Here is a 15,640-nt window from a genome sequence, read left to right on the forward strand (position 1 = left end):
GAAGAGCGTCATCATCATCATCATCATCAGCTTGGACACGTGGTTAAGATTAATTACGATTAATTGATCAATATTAAAACGAGTTACACTTTTGATTATACAACTGATATTGAACATCGAAGAGGTATGCATCATGTAAACCGAACAGAGTAAATCATATATAAACGTGATTTAATTTTGTATGCACGTGTCAATAATCATCTAATTATACGAATTACATAAAATTATGCTGAGTTCACGTAAATTTGGCCGTTTACGTTGAAATGACTGTCAAAAGTGGCACATTTTATCCGAACTCCGCTTTTATTGTGTTATTATATACCATGTTTACCCTTAATTTCACTATAGTAAACATGGTTTCCAACACACCACAGTTAATGCAGTAAAATCGTGTGGTCTCTGTATTAATTAATGTATTAAACCTCACTATTTGCTAAACAGAAATCAATCTTAGTGGAATATGAAATATTAACACTGCTTACAGTGTCTGAAGATATTAATCTACTGTACAATAGAATTAATAAATTGGGTTATGGTGTGGTAGAACTATAGAATTCAAATAGAATCAAAACTCATCTTCGCTCTTTAGATCAAGCTGCAGTTTACAGTAAGAAGACTCAGCATCAGTGAGTACTGAATGAATGAATGCGGCTGAAAATATGAGTGAAATATGAATGTGTGATTATGAATATGTGTTTCAGTGAAGAACAAGGATCTCAGCTTCAGACACGTGCGAGGAACACCAGTAAGATCATAACAATACTGAATATTAATTCTATAAAGCTACTCTGTCATATTTGATACATACATAAGGATCTAAATGATCAACATAAACCTGTTTCTCCATTATTAATTTTTTATTAAAATCAGTGCGTCTCAAATCTGATCATCAGGGTGTTTTGAGGAGCATGTATTTCTTCATCATCATTGCATTATATGTTTGAATATATATATATCAGGGGTTGAGAAAAACATATTTAGTGTCGAAATGAGCAAAGTGAGGAACGATGATTTAGAGCCCCTCCACAGCGAACGATGAAGAAACTGCAGAAAGCATAAGAAAGAGAGATGCTTTATGATCAATTCAGGCCTTTTAAATAAAAAGCTAAATAAAGAGCTCTTTTTAATTGAATTTAGGGATGCTCATATCGACCGTTTAACCGTTAACAGAAAGTAAGAATTTTAACTGATTAATACTATCAGTTAAACGTTTTTTTTTTTTAATATGAGTATTTTTTTTAACGTTTGCTGCATGGTGTGAGAGAAATATAATGCTGTACATGAGTTATTTGTTTACTGTCGACATGAGCAGCGTTCTTAGGCTACACAAACATATTTCTCTGAGCGAGCACCTGCTTCACCTTCACTCAGCTGCTGGTGTTGTCTGTGGTGTTGGCGTCTGGTTTGTTTGGATTGGATGGGGATAAAACTGGCATGGACAGAGAACCACAGAAACAGGCTATTTTAGAACTGCATACTTTTTTTTTTTTTTTTTAAGTTTAAATGTCAATCAAAAATATTTTCAATACACAAATATCAACAAATATGAAGGAAGGAATTTTATTTCACTATTTACAGGATATCCACAGAATTTTTAAAAAGAAATTTAAAGAAATTTATGACCCATTTTAAGAGCTGCACAAGTAAAATGAACGCAGTATGAGCGGGGTTGGACAATGTCTATGGTAACATACAGTATTGAGCCATAAAATTACATGATTTACAGTTCAGATACAGGTTTTCACAAAAACAAAAATCTTATACAACAGCGTTTCAGGCTATAGGCCGTTTTTATGAAAAGGGATAAATCAAGCATATAAATTATGTTAATTAAAAAAAACGTATAAATATTACTGTCTTAATTGTTTAGATTTTTAGAAGGCACATCAACTTCTTTCTCATTTACAACTCTATGTGTTTGCTGCGTAAAAACATGAGTTGATATTTGCTTGATCTGAACATAAACAGCAAGAAAGGCTTATTGGAAATGCAGATTCATTCTCTGCCACGAGGTGGCGCTTTAGGAGCGCTGAAATACTGCGGTTTCCCCGGAAACGCTGTACACAAAGCAGCTCTGCGCTCATAAACGCTGCTTTATCAGGAATTATAGGTAAAATGAAATTAAAATGCCAACGACACGTTTCTGAAGACAGTCGGTTACCTTCAGATACATTCACATAAAGACATCCGTGCCGCGTTTTGACTTGAAACGTGCAGCGCTCATATTTATTCAATGACATCGTTGCCTTTTGAAGTTTAATCCTGCCGTATCACGACTCTTGTCTTTCCGTCCCCAACTGTAAGACCTCTTGAAATTATAATTAAGACATTTATTATACGATTTAACGTATTTAAAACTTTTTATGGCCTTAAGTTTGATACAACTCACTTTCAGAGTTTTTAAGGACCCGCGGGAGATCTGTATTTAAGGAGCCCGTCCGGCAGCGCAGTGATACATTTTGGGAGCCCGACTGGAAAACACAATAGCCCCGACGTCGGGCTAGCGATTTTGCGAGCCCTGCATATGTATGAACAATAACATACTACTGTTCAAAATACTAGGCATGCTTACTATTTTTTGCATATATTAAATAATTATACGCAGCATTAGTATGTTTCTTAACATATAAAATAGTAGTGTGTTACGCAGTCACATGATCTCTGTGTTGCATCATGTGTAAGTCTGCAAGTTAAGTCCAGTTATCTTGACAATAAATACAGATGAGGAGATGATAAAATTCACTGAACAGAACACCAGCATTATGGATGGTGAAAGGATTATAACTTAACCGCCTCTGATTGGCCACCGCGTTAGTGAAATCAACAGATATGTCTGTGATTGGCTATATTGCTCAACACTGGAAAAACACACTGAGAATAGAAACATATGACCAGTGGATGAAAAGTCAGGGATTCAGTGTGTGTTTTAGTTTTGTCATCTTAATTAGATCATTATTTAATTGATATATATTTAGTGTAGGCCTATTTATTTTATTATTTATATTATTTTATTCTGATTTTCTGTTATCTGAAGCGCTGCTGATGCGTGATAATCTGAGGATGTGTGAATCCAGTTTTTGTTGTTGCTCTGTATGCTGCTGTTTTCATGTAAAAATAAAATATTTGTTTGTATTTTTATGTATCATCACAGGTACTTGTCCATTCTTTTTTTATTTAATACTAATTTATTCTAATTTGATCAGTTAACGGTTAATGTTTGGTTAATGAGCAGCGGTTGTCGGTCAGGAAAAGTAACTGAAATGAGCATCCCTAATTTAATTTAAAACAGAACCTTATTTTCATGTCAAATCAGGTAAGATTGCATGTCAGAAAATCCATATCTTTATGACACAAAGAAAGAGAGAGGAACCGGTGGACACCAGGAAAGAGTAATAATTCACCTCTGAGCTCCTTCTGCAGTCCTCAAAGAGAAAAGTCTTGCCTCCATTCTCCTCCATTAAAGAAAGAAGTCCCTCTCCTCACAGCTCCTCCACAACTTCTCCTCCAGCACACACTGTGCAGACAAAAACAGACAATCCTTACACATCTTAGACATTAGTAACATATTAGTAGATATTTGTAGATAACTGATAGTAGAAGTAGATAGACATCTTGAACATTAGTAAGATATCAGGTATTAGTGCAAACAAAAAAATGGACAATCCTTAGACATAGATATTATCATTATTACAAAATAAAACTAGAATAAGTTAACCTATAAAAATTACATATGAAAAAAACAATAAAACATAATAAAAAAATATTAATAAAATTACAATAAAAAACATTTGTGGAGAAATCTCTTTAAGCACACACACACACACAGGATAAATGATGATAAATCATTTAAATATTAATGCTATAAATGAATAATTAAATAATAATTAAAAAACATTTGTGTTCTTTCAGTGTGTATTAAAAACCACACACATATCTAAGACATTGTTTAAAAGAATACCACATGGCCATTGTTTTCTTTTTATTTATTATACAATTAACAAAAGCAAAAAAGGCCTCTAACACTAGCTTGCTGTATTCTTTTTGTATTCTATCTGTTTTTCTTTTAATTTATTATATAATTTAAAAAAAAACCTTGCTACGTATACTGCATTAAGCTAAATGAGACGTGTTCTAGCACTTGCGTATCATTGCTCTTTTCAGGCATGTGATCAACTAGAGACAAAAAAGAAGGAAAATCTGACCACGCCCCCAGCACTTATTATTAAAAATATATATTTTGCACATTAAAATATATATCTTACATTGTAATAACACATACTATTGTCCCGTAAAAAATAAAAAAGCTGAATTTAATAATCATGATAACAATATAATATATTATAATAGAGTTAGAAAAGTTAAAAAGTTAAAAAAAGGAATATTGTGAAATATTATTACAAATTTTAATATTATAAAATGTAATGTTATTCCTGTGATGCAAAGCAGAATTTTCTTCATCATTTTTTCAGTGTCACATGATCTTTCAGAAATCATTGCAGTTCAAAACAATTTTGCTGCTTCATATTTTGTGTGGAAATGATGATACACTTTATTTTTCAGGATTTTTTCATAAAATATATTAATAAAATTTGTTAATGCATTTAGTAAATAGAAATAATTTTAAATGTCTTCATTTACATTTTATCACTTTTATGCGTGATGAATAAAATTATTAATTTCTCTCTATTTTTTTAATCTTATACAAATGTTCGAGTAGTATCATTGTTTCCACAAAAATATTAAGCAGCAAAACTGTTTTTAACATTGATAATAATCAGAAATGTTTCTTGAGCAGCAAATCAGCATATTAGAATGATTTCTGAAGGATCATGTGACACTGAAACTTCCTGTTGTAAACAACAACAGATTTATAAACGTTTCTAATGACAAATATTGCGTTCCCAAATGCAAATTAAAGCTGTTCAAACCAAGTGCAGCACAGCTAGCACTAACAGTGAATCAAACTAAAAACAGTCCTGTAACAGCAGACATGTAGCACGTCAGACTACAGCCTATTATACAATTACATCACAACCGTTGCCAATTTTATGACGTCACTAGCAATCTCAAATTCTCACCGCCATTCATAAAGTCACCGGGTCGAGTAACACGTTTCAGCGCTGATTCTACTCACGTTTGGCGCTTTGAATCATTTGAACGCTTTTTTAAAACAGGTTTCTCAGGAACATTACGTCTGTGTTTTAGAAAATATTTAGGTAATAGGTTAAGGCCATTTGCGCGATTTCAATCATCATACAGTAACCAACGAAAAAACATTTAATTGCTGCTGAATACCATGAACAAAAATCAGCCGGCTACATAAAAACGGGACTCGATTAAGAGCTGTTTGTATAATGTTACAAAAGCTTTTTATTTCAGATAAATGCTGAAAGAAAATATACTCAACTGTTTTCAATATTGATAATAATAATAAAAATAAATGCTTCTTGAACAGCAAATCAGCATATTAGAAAACTGGAGTAATGATGCTGAAAATTTAGCTTTGATCAAAGGAATAAATTACATTTTAAAATATATTCAAATAGAAAACAGTTATTTTAAATAGTAAAAATATTTCTAAATATTACTGCTTTTGCTGTACTTTGGATGAAAGAAATGCAGGTTTGGTGAGCAGAAGAGAATTCTTTAAACATTAAAAATCTTACTGTTCAAAACTTTTTGACTGGTAGTGTATATACAGTATATTACAGAAATACATTTATATACAATTCTGTCCCCCTCACTTCTGAGTCACAGCGTGCCAATATACAGCTATATCTCATGGCTATGTGTGTGATATTGAGTTCAGTTCAACAGTTCAACGGCCCAAGTGTGTAAATACATAAACAACAACGAAGTGTCTTTAAAAACCCTCTTTTGTGCAGAATACTCCAGGGGACAGGGTTACACTAGTCGGTTGCAAAATTTTCTTTGAAACAGTCCTAAGTTTGGTGAAGAACTAGGGATGCATCGATCCGATATTCAGGATCAGTATCGGCTCCGATAATGGCATTTTCAGTTTGCGTGTCTGCTTGTTGAAGAGATATTCGACTCGTCCGTGGCAATGCGTGTTGCATTAGCGCAGTCATATCTGACTATGTCATAGCCTGTAACACGGTCTCACACGTTTATTATTTTTTACATTTTGGGAGGAGTAAAATTTACATATGTGGTTTCAACAACCAGATGCATTTACACATGTCCAGTTTCGTCTGGAATGCGGTCCAGACCACCTCCTGAAGTGGTTTGAGCGATCGGATTTATATTTCAAAACGCATGACCAAACGTTTTAAACAGCCCCTATATATTTTTTCATTAAAATGAAGTTGTCTAATAGATTGTGTTTAACACACAAACGAGTGAGACAGAAGTATAGAAATTCTACATTGATTAAAAAAAAACTGCACTGGTATCGGATCGGATCGGATCTGAAAAAATGGTATCGTTGCATCCCTATGAAGAACCGAGACAGTGTTCTGATTGTGGAGGAAACATTAAAAAAAAGTTTTTAGCTAAACCCACATAAACTGTGAGACATACCTTTTCTTGGCCTGCACGCAGAGAATCCTGGAACTCTAGATCCTGCTGACTCCTGGTAAGCATTAAACAGATAGGCTACTTATTAAACATAATTTGATTATTTTTTCAAACACAATCAAGAAAACCTTTGAGTTGTGTTGCTGTGTGAAGGGATGCAAGTTCAAGACTGTGTGGTACCAATTTTGGAATATAAATTATATTATTTCCCCAAAAATGTCAATGTTTATTGTAACAAATATGACAAATTAGTCAATTCCAATCTATAAAAGCCTTAACCAGGTTACCAGGATTAGCTCATCTTCTGTTAAATCAACAAGTTGCAGCATCTGTTGACTGATCTTCAGCTGGGTTAGGCTGGCTGTTTGAAGGACAAATGCTAGTTGATGCTCTGCTGATCTCACTTGCAGACCTTTAAAACAAATAGTAAAGAATATTCAGAACCAAACACTCCAAAATAAAAGACAAAGTACAACTGATACATGATATATGTAGAGCAATGATAGGTACAGGACTAGAAGGAAAATTATTGAAATTAGGGATGCACCGAAAATTTCGGCCACTGAAAATGCCATTTTTCTGAAACATGTCTGCACTGACAGCTGGATAATAGCAAAATCCCTTTCAAGGAAAGTCTGTTCAGTCGGCGGCCATACGGGCAGCTCAAACAAGACCAAGTCCTATCTAAATTAATGGGGGAATCCTGAAATCTCAAAAACTGCCCTATGAACACAATTAAATTACATATTTAAAATTAACCTTTATTTAACCCGGTAAGTCAGTTGAAAACCAGTTCTCATTTACAATGATAAATCTCTTTATCTTCATCATCATCTTTATTTTCAAGATAAGGGTTTATTGTAGGCCTACTCCAAACTGTAATGTTTTGAAATGAAGGGTCAGTTAGTGTAACACTATAACAAGTCTATAATAACTTCAAATAGTTTTGTAATACATACAATTGGGACTAGGAAATGAAAAATCATCCTCCTCATTCCATAAGGCTTTAGCTGTTAAAGAAACACAACATCAGCAGCAAACACTGAATCAGCTTTACATGTACAAATACAGTTTTCATCATTAAGATTAGCTTCAGAATGATGATTATAAAAATTTTCCCTTTATTTCATTCAGACATAACCCTGCTTTACAATCATCAGGACGTTTCCCAGTACAACCTGTAATGTGTTTTTTTAAATGAAGGATCGGTTACTATAATAAGAATATAATAACTTCAAATGCATACCTAAGCTCCAAGAGTGAATCAATGGCGGGCGACAAGAGCCTCTAGCTGTGAAAGAAACACAACATGAGGAGCAGCAAACTCTGAATCAGCTTCACACAGACAGAGATAGTTTTCCTTATTAAGATTAGCTTCAGATGGTGATTTTTCTTTAGTCTCAGGCTTCTCACTTGATAAGAGCTGAATGTACATTCATGCAGATTTTCTTCATCTTAATATCATCATATGATAGCTAATGATGTTTTTAAATGAGTTCGATTGCTTCAGTCTGTTGTGCTGCTGAGAGGTTTGTGTTTGTAGCTCTGTGTACCTTTGCTTTTTATTGAATCTCTACCTTACTTTCAATCCCTTTTGTCTAAAGTGATAATATATAACTTAATTCCCACCATATTTCTGGTGTTATCTTTCAAACTAATCTAACTAATTTGATCGTTCTCCTTTAAAAACCGCGAGTGCAGCTTGTTAGCCCGTTAGCTTGTCACCGCGGTTCCATTTGCATTCTATTCGCGCCTATTATTATTTTATTTTTCCTCGCTCCGTTTTCACGAGCTCATCAAACAACAGTGGTAAGTGGTAAGTTAAGTTGGTATCATTCATCAATCACGGTGAGTAATGGCTTCTTCTCCTGCTATTGTTGTTTGCACTGTTTGCCACATGTACAGTTTATCTGTCTCTGTCAGCAGCGAGGATTCACATGTGATAAATGCAGGGAAATAGTTAGGCTGACAGAGAAGGTTTTAGAACTAGAGACAAACTTTAGTTGAGGACAGTAAGAATGTGAGGGCTGTAGATACGGCTTTGGATGCGACTAGCTCAAGGAGTCCTGTACATTGTTCGGTTTCGGTTGAGCCCGTGCAGCAGGGCAACTGGGTGACAGTGAGGCGGCATAGTCGCGGGTCAAAACACCGCTCTCCCGTTCTGATCAGAACATCAAACAGGTTCTCCCCACTCGGTGACGCACCCACTGAGAAACCTGATGAAAGTGCTCTAGTTATTGGCGATTCTATTGTACAGAATGTGAAAATAGAGACACCAGCCACCATAGTCCATTGTATACCAGGAGCCAGAGCGCCTGACATCTTGGCAAATTTAAAAGTGCTGACTAATGCTAAACGTAAATTCAGTAAGATTATTATCCATGTCGGCGCTAATGATGTTCGACTTCGCCAGTCGGAGATCACCAAAAATAATGTTAAAGAGGTGTGTGAACTTGCAAGTACGATGTCAGACACTGTAATATGCTCTGGTCCGCTCCCTGCTTACCGGGGTGATGAGATTCATAGCAGACTGTCATCACTCAATGGCTGGATGTCTAAGTGGTGCCCGCAGAATAACATAGGCTTTATAGACAATTGGAAGAATTTTTGGGGCAGACCTGACCTGTTGAAAAGAGATGGTGTTCATCCCTCCTGGGGTGGTGCCGCTCTTCTCTCTAGAAATATGGCACATAGTCTTAGAGTTCGTATTTGACTAACTGGAGCCCAGGTCAGGAAGCAGACAGACTGGCTAAACCGACCGTCTGCTAGCCGCCTCACGTCACAGAAGTCAGTTAACTCTCAGCACATAGAAACTTTTTCACCTAGATATCACTCTATAGAGACTGTGTCTGTTCCCCGAACTAGAAAATACAGAAAACATCCAAACCAAAGTAATAGTAACAATTTAATTGATGTTCAACAAATAAAAACGATATAATACAGATAAACACATGATAAAGCTTGGCTTATTAAATATTAGATCCCTTTCTTCAAAAGCACTTTTTGTAAATGATATGTTCACTGACCATAAACTAGATGTGCTTTGTCTGACAGAAACCTGGCTAAAACAAGATGATTACATTACTTTAAACGAGTCTACACCCCAAGATTACTGTTACAAACATGAACCGCGTCCAAAAGGTAAAGGGGAGGTGTTGCTACAATTTATAGAAATATTTTCAGTATCTCTCAGAGGTCGGGTTTCAAGTATAATTCGTTCAAGTAATGGTGCTTCATATAACGTTATCCAAAGAAACAAGTGTTAATGATAAATCCTGTGATGTTTGTACTGGCTACTGTATACAGGCCACCAGGGCACCATACAGACTTTATTAAAGAATTTTCTGATCTTCTATCGGAGTTAGTGCTGACTGCAGATAAAGTCCTAATCGTTGGTGATTTTAATATCCATGTTGATAATGACAGAGATTCGTTGGGATCAGCATTTATAGACATTCTAAACTCAATTGGTGTTAAACAACACGTGTCAGGACCTACTCATTGTCGAAATCATACTCTAGATTTAATACTGTCACATGGAATTGATGTCAGTGGCGTTGAAATTTTGCAGCAGAGCGATGATATCTCAGATCATTATCTAGTCTCCTGTATATTCCATATAGCTAAAGCTGTAAAGCCAACTTCTTGTTACAAATATGGTAGAACCATCACTTCTACCACAAAAGACTGCTTTATAAATAATCTTCCTGACTTATCTCAGTTCCTCAGCATATCCAATAGCTCAGAACAACTTGATGATGTAACAGGAACTATGGACTCTCTCTTTTCTAGCACTTTAGATGCGGTTGCTCCTTTACGCTTAAGGAAGATTAAGGATAAGAGTCCAACACCGTGGTATAATGAGCACACTCGCACCCTAAAGAGAGCAGCCCGGAAAATGGAGCGCAGCTGGAGGAAAACTAAATTAGAGGTATTTCGCTTAGCTTGGCGGAAAGTACCCTATCCTACAGAAAAGCATTAAAACTGCTAGATCTGATTACTTTTCGTCTCTTCTAGAAGAAAACAAACATAACCCCCGTTATTTATTCAATACAGTAACTAAATTAACGAAAAATCAAGCATCAACAGGTGTTGGCATTTCCCAAGAGCATAGCAGTAATGACTTTATGAACTACTTCACTTCCAAGATTGATACTATCAGAGATAAAATTGTATCCCTGCAGCCGTCAGCTACAGTATCGCATCAGATAGCTCACTATAGATCCCCTGAGGAACAATTTAATTAATTCTCTACTGTGGGAGAGGAAGAATTGTATAAACTTGTTAAATCATCTAAACCAACAACATGTATGTTAGACCCGATTCCATCTAAACTACTAAAAGAGGTGCTTCCAGAAGTCATACATCCTCTTTTGGCTATTATTAATTCATCGTTGTCATTAGGATATGTCCCCAAAACCTTCAAATTGGCTGTTATTAAGCCTCTCATTAAAAAACCACAACTTGACCCCAAAGATCTAGTTAATTACAGACCGATCTCAAATCTCCCTTTTCTGTCAAAGATACTAGAAAAGGTAGTATCCTCACAATTATATTCCTTCTTAGAGAAAAATGATATCTGTGAGGAATTCCAGTCAGGATTTAGATCGTATCATAGAACTGAGACTGCTCTCATTAGAGTTACAAATGACCTGCTTCTATCATCTGATTGTGGTTGTATCTCTTTATTAGTTCTACTGGATCTTAGCGTTGCGTTCGACACTATCGACTACAACATTCTTTTGAATAGACTAGAAAACTTTGTTGGCATTAGTGGAAGTGCCTTAGCATGGTTCAAATCATACTTATCTGACCGCCATCAGTTCGTAGCAGTGAATGAAGAGGTATCATATCGATCGCAAGTGCAGTATGGAGTACCTCAAGGCTCAGTACTAGGGCCGTTACTTTTCACGCTCTATATGTTACCCTTGGGAGATATTATCAGGAGACATGGTGTTAGCTTTCACTGTTATGCTGATGATACTCAGCTCTATATTTCTTCGCCCGGTGAAACACACCAAATTGAGAAACTAACGGAATGCATAGTCGATATAAAAACTGGATGACGAGTAATTTTTACTGCTAAATTCTGAAAAACAGAGGTGTTAATTATCGGACCTAAAACCCCACATGTAACCTAGAACATTATCTAACACTTGACGGCTGCTCTGTCAATTCTTCTTCATCAGTCAGGAACCTAGGTGTGCTGTTCGATAGCAATCTGTCATTTGAAAGCCATGTTTCTAGCATCTGTAAAACTGCATTTTTCATCTCAAAAGCATATCTAAATTGCAACCAATGCTCTCAACGTCAAATGCAGAAATGTTAATTCATGCGTTTATGACCTCAAGGTTAGACTATTGTAATGCTTTATTGGGTGGTTGTTCTGCACGCTTGATCAACAAACTACAGTTGGTCCAAAATGCAGCAGCTAGAGTCCTTACTAGAACCAGGAAATATGACCATATTAGCCCGGTTCTGTCAACACTGCACTGGCTCCCTATCAAGCATCGGATAGATTTTAAAATCTTGTTAATTACTTATAAAGCCCTGAATGGTTTAGCTCCTCAGTACTTGAGCGAGCTCTTATCGCATTATAGTCCTCCACGTCCGCTGCGTTCTCAAAACTCTGGCCGTTTGATAATACCTAGAATATCAAAATCGACTGCGGGCGGCAGATCCTTTACCTATTTAGCACCCAAACTCTGGAACAATCTACCTAACACTGTTCGGGAGGCAGACACACTCTGTCAGTTTAAATCTAGATTAAAGACCCATCTCTTTAGCCTGGCTTACACATAACACACTAATACGCTTCTATTATTCAAATCCGTTAAAGGATTGTTAGGCTGCATTAATTAGATCAACCGGAACCGGGAACACTCCCCATAACACACGATGTACTCGTTACATCGTAAGAAGAATGGCATCTACGCTAATATTTGTCTGTTTCTTTCCTAGTCTGTTTCTCAGTCCGTATCCGATCAGATGGTGGATCAGCACCAAGAGATGATGTCTACAGCCCTGATCGTCAGCGGAGACTAGGACACCCAGATGACCCCCAGAGACATATCCCCAGATATATCAACCAAAAATAACAAAATAACTAAAATATAATAAAATACCTAACTACATAATACTACTATTGTTAGAAATTGCAACAAAATTAAAATAGAAATATAAACTTTTGAACTGCGGGTTTCGTCTGGTCAGAGGAGAACTGGCCCCCCGACTGAGCCTGGTTTCTCCCAAGGTTTTTTTCTCCATTATGTCTCAGAGGAGTTTTGGTTCCTTGCCGCTGTCGCCTCTGGCTTGCTCAGTTGGGGACACTTCATTTCTAGCGATTATCGCCGATTTGATTGCACAGATACTATTTAAACTAAACTGAGCTAGACAATGACATCTCTGAATTCAATAATGAAATGCCTTTAACTGAAAATTTAGTGTTTAATCTTATCATTATACATTACTGACTCTCTATCCTCCAATTTGATACTGTTAAGTGCTTTGACACAATCTGTATTGTAAAAGCGCTATATAAATAAAGGTGACTTGACTTGACTTGACTTTAAATGAATTACAGAAGAACATGACCACAGAAACACAACACTGAATGAAGTGCTGGACTTACCCACTGGCTGCTCACCATCAGAATTGAGTTTTCCTTCTGACTCTTCTTCTATGCTGTTCTTGAACACTTCCTCGTCTTCAGGATTGAGTTTTCTGTCTGTGTCTCCAGCTGTGCTCTTCTTGAACTCTTCTTCTGCTGTTGCCACAGATTCTTTTATTTCTGTGTCATGCTTTAAATCTGTAGAACTGACCTGAAAACTCATTTTGAGAGACCGCCAAACTTTCCAGATTGTATCTAGAATGAAAAGTGAACGGATCTGATGCAGGAGTGTAACACTGAGGTTAGTTTCACTTTCGTCTGCTGGAAGAATAATGCATTACCAGCAGCCACCGCCAGCAGTTTGAGAAGAAGAGGCGAGGTTTGGGAAAAATGATCAGGTTCTACACCTGCGTCTTTAACAGACTCTCTGTCGCTCCGAGTCTCTGTAACTGATGTCAGTCATCTTCTCACATCCACATCTCATGGAGTTTATCTTCTACCGCATCAGAGAGAAAAGAAGCAGCTCGTGTATCTGCAGCCGCGGGGCTTTATGACAGAACTCTGCTCAGATTATTATTTTTTGCATAATCATGCATTTATAAGTTAATGGCCAAACGGATGTTTATAAAAGCTCACATTGTTGTTGTAGATTAAATTTAACACAAATTTAAATTAAATACTTTTTTTTTTTTTTTTTACACCAGGTTAAATGATTATTAGCATTTCTTTCTTTTTTTTATTGAACAGACTGTCAACACTTTCAGTACAATTCCAACAACACATACAACAAATACAAAAAAATTCAAATGCTGGTGGGAGATATAAACAATATTATAAGTCAAAGTCAAATAGCTTTTTGTTTCTTTGAGGGCAATATGGACTCAATATACTAATGCTTACTTCATTTCTAAAAATAAATAAAACAAATTTTCCTTAAATTTACATTTATGAATATGAAATTTAGCCATTAAAGTTAAAAATTCAATGAAAAAAAAGTTTGGGTGTCACTATCCCTGTAACACACAATATGTTATCAAGAAAACAACATTAAAATAAGAAAAGAAAAAGAAAAAAGATAGAAGGACAAATTACAACAAACAAAAAACAGTTGCCATCACTTCCAAACTCTCAAAAGTCCTCGTGTGCCTGACCGGGAGCCATCGCAGGAGCGTCCACAAACACCCAGAGCAGAACCGACAGCAGACACAGATCCGCTCGAGTCCGAGCCAGTGCTGGATTACGCTCAAGCGACGCAGAGTAGAGCCGAGAGCAGCAGAACCATGCCTTAAAACTAGAATTGGCCTGAAAACTCATTTTGAATGTCCTCAAAGCTTTCCGAAATGAATTTAGAATTAAAAGTGAACGGATCTGATGCACACGGACATAACGCTGTGGTCAGTTTCACCTCTGTCTGATTAACGAGCTTGAGCATTAAAGCACTACCCAGCAGTCACCGCACACTGCTCAACATTATGCTGCGTCCCAATTCATCCGCTTATGCACTCTTTCTGTGAAGAATTCTCCAGGAGTGTGTGAATTAATTATTCATGACAGCTTCAGTTTAACGACTGTCAAAACACAAGATCTTGAGTCTCTGCGAGAGAAAGACAGAAACACAAGACGCTCTTGATCCTACAAACTCTCAAATGCCTCTAATACAAGCGAGGAGGCAAACCTGTGATAATTTAAGTTTTCATTAGATTTATTTTTCATTTTATTTATTCAATGAATTTATTTTACTTCATTAATTATCAAATGTATTTATTCTTTTCATTATTTTGCTTAATTTTACTTAGTTATTTTATTAAATGTATTTTTTTTTGTATTAATACATTTTGCTTGTTTACGCAAATTTATGGATTGATTTTAATTAATTTTATAACTTAATAGGCTAGTTCATTTACTTACACTATTCATTTATAAATCACTTCATTTTGTTTTATTTATTCATTATGTGATTGAATTTTATACATTTAGCCATACCAGAACTGATTACTTCTCTGAAATACAGAAGTTCATCAGATGAGCTGCTCTTAAACACGTCAAGCTTCACAAACCACAGAGAAACAAACACAGCGCTGCAGCGTCACATTACAGTGATCGAGCAGATTGGAGATTTCTGCATTATGTTCAATTTATACTTTAAAGAGACACCAGAGCAGCTCTCATACAGTGTTGATCATCAAACCGTTTCTGAACCGTTGACTGTCATTCTTCAAACTTCATTCTTTTGTTTTCTGCAGAAAAAAGAAAGTCACACAGGTCTGGAACGACATGAAATATTAATGTGGGATATAGTCGTGTATGAAGAAACCATAAGGATCACATTGCATCTGTAAATCTAGAATCAAATGTTCATTTCTGCCAAAAACAGATTAAAGAGGAAATAATCGCTCTTGATTTCAACAGCAGTGTCTGTAAAAACAGAGTCCAGAACTGAATAACTCCATCTGAGCACTTTATTCAGCAGAGCAGATGAGAAATAAATCATGT

At 35.9% G+C, this 15,640-nt stretch overlaps 1 long non-coding RNA gene across 1 annotated transcript; it reads left to right on the forward strand.

The window, feature by feature from the left end:
• Window positions 1-763, forward strand: LOC131534557 (uncharacterized). Its single transcript, XR_009269375.1, has 3 exons — window positions 1-124; window positions 590-626; window positions 702-763. It is a non-coding gene; the product is annotated as an uncharacterized LOC131534557 (long non-coding RNA).
• Window positions 764-15,640: the final 14,877 nt, after the last annotated feature.

Source organism: Onychostoma macrolepis, chromosome 25, assembly GCF_012432095.1.
Source record: "Onychostoma macrolepis isolate SWU-2019 chromosome 25, ASM1243209v1, whole genome shotgun sequence".
Classification (NCBI taxonomy): Eukaryota; Metazoa; Chordata; class Actinopteri; order Cypriniformes; family Cyprinidae; genus Onychostoma; species Onychostoma macrolepis.